The 2,350-nt window shown below is 45.3% G+C and overlaps 1 long non-coding RNA gene across 1 annotated transcript; it reads right to left on the bottom strand.

The window, feature by feature from the left end:
* Positions 1–30: 30 nt before the first annotated feature.
* LOC113472861 lies at positions 31–1,208 on the bottom strand. The gene is made up of 2 exons (XR_003395009.1): positions 863–1,208; positions 31–94 (listed from the first exon to the last, which is right to left on the bottom strand). It is a non-coding gene; the product is annotated as an uncharacterized LOC113472861 (long non-coding RNA).
* Between the last annotated feature and the right edge of the window lie 1,142 nt (positions 1,209–2,350).

Below are 2,350 nucleotides of genomic sequence, written 5' to 3'. Positions count from 1 at the left end.
CTGGAGGTACTGATCGGATAGGGACCAGCCGGGGGGTCGGATTTCACACAGAGAGGCCAGCACGGCGTAAACCAGCTTCCTTTTCAGTTGTAACCTGGTGAGTGGAAGAGAAGAATGGAAGAATTTAATTACAATAGTCCTAAACTAACTAAAATGGACCCGGCAATAAAAACGGCGGTGAAACACTCATCTTTAAAAAAAAAGGGGGGGTTATCTTTTTAGGTGTTAATGGGCAATTGTCTGGCTGGGGACTTTAAGCAGGAAGGATACAAGCCTTAAATTCCCCTCGCTAAAGAAAAAGCAAAGGTTGAGTGCGAAGGACACCGTGCGTGTGCTTACCAGGTAGACCTGACATTCGGAACTTTTCAGCCGTACCTGTCAGGTCTATCTGATAGTGTGTGTGCTCATCAGGTGTCAGGAACTGATCAGGTGTACCTGCCAGGTCTATCTGATAGTGAATGGCTGGCCCAACGGAAGATTCTTCATCAGGACAGTGAAAGAAAGACAACAAAGAGAGAGGTTCGTCAGCCTCTCAATCCGCCCTGGGGCAATTGCTTTGGGCTGAAATTTGGTTTTTGGGTACAAAAATTTTACGAGTGGATGCATGCTCTTCGGTCTCAACCTTTGCTATTTCTTTAGCGAGGGAAATTTCATGCTGGTGTACTCCCTGTTGAAAGCCTCCCAGTCAGACCAAGCTGGTTTACTCCCTTATGAAAGTCCCCAGCCAGACATAATGTATCAATATTGACGCGTTGTAAGAATTAATGGCGTATTAACGGGGGCGGCATTTGGATTTTTGAACAGGGCGCCAAATGAACTTGATCCCCCAGCCAGACATAGTGTTGATAGGAATTGAAATTACCTGTCTCTCAGCTTCTTATCGAAGTAGTGCAGCGTGTTGTAGAGGTAGGTGATGGGTCTGTCATGGAACTTGTACAGGCAGCCCAGGTGTTCCAGCAGCGTCTCCAGGGATTTGGTGACGGGAGGTAGGTCCAGATAACGATGTATGACGATGTCGAATACCGGTAGAAAGCGCAGGCACACGTTACCAAAGTAGACGGGAAGGGATTGGTACGGGGACGAACCGGATTGGTCTAGAATACCTGGAGAATTAAGATTGGAGTCGTTATAGTCCTTACGAGGCTGAGTGCAAATCGTATTCCAAACAGAAAGCCGAAAAAAACCTCGTCTCTGCAGAGAAAACTTTGTTTTTTAGCCTACACGCCGCTCTTCCGATCTAACACCGCGAATACCGCGAACACCGCGAATACACCGCGGATACCGCGAACACCGCGGATACCGCGAACACCGCGAATACACCGCGGATACCGCGAACACCGCGAATACCGCGAACACCGCGGATACCGCGAACACCGCGAATACATCGCGGATACCGCGACCACCGCGATTACACCGCGGATACCGCGAACAACCCGCGGATACCGCGAACAAACAGTGGATACCGCGAACACACCGCGGATACCTCGAACAACCCCCGGATACCGCGAAAAAACCGCGGATATCGCGAATAAACCGCGGATCGAACAAATCGTGGATATATCGAATAAATCGCGGATATTGCGAACTATGTAATTGTGAATAACTTAAAAGAAGACAATGTATATTCAAGGTATCTAAACAAAATAACAAATAACTACACAGAAATTTCCAAACGCATTGCGAATAAATCGCGGATATTTCGAACCAACCGCGGATACCGCGAACACACGACGGATACCGCGAACAAATCGTGGATACCGCGAACAAATCGTGGATACCGCGAACTATGTAATTGTGACTAACTTAAAAGAAGACAATGTATATTCAAGGTATCTAAACAAAATAACAAATAACTACACAGAAATTTCCAAACGCGTGGTCAAAATGTAGGAGAAACCTTCTCTCAACCCCCTACATTTCCCCTGAACCCCTACTTTTACTTTTGGTAGTAGGGGGTCAAGGGGAGGTTTCTTCATACCTAGGTTTTTGACAGAGCTCATTCTCTCTTCTGCTTTCAGGTTGGAAGGTTCTCTGTTCCTGATCTCTGTGATATCTCCCAACATTTCAACATGATTTTTGGAAAACAAGAGTTCCCATTGGAGTATTTAAGATTACATTCTCTGTTCCTGATCTCTGTGATATCTCCCAACATTTCAACATGATTTTTGGAAAACAAGAGTTCCCATTGGAGTATTTAAGATTACCAAGGAGTCTTTTCTATGTAACTTTTTGTGATAAATCGATTGGTGTACATGTAAAGTCTCTAAGAATGACGGTTAACAAATTATGGGCTTCAAACAAGCCAACTTCAAAATACTTTGAATGTTCTTTGACAAAGCATCAAACATTA

The sequence above is a fragment of the Diaphorina citri genome, unplaced genomic scaffold (assembly GCF_000475195.1).
Source record: "Diaphorina citri unplaced genomic scaffold, Diaci psyllid genome assembly version 1.1 scaffold9454, whole genome shotgun sequence".
Lineage (NCBI taxonomy): Eukaryota > Metazoa > Arthropoda > Insecta > Hemiptera > Psyllidae > Diaphorina > Diaphorina citri.
Note: the sequence above shows the minus strand (reverse complement) of the source record. Positions and strands in the feature narration are given on the sequence as shown.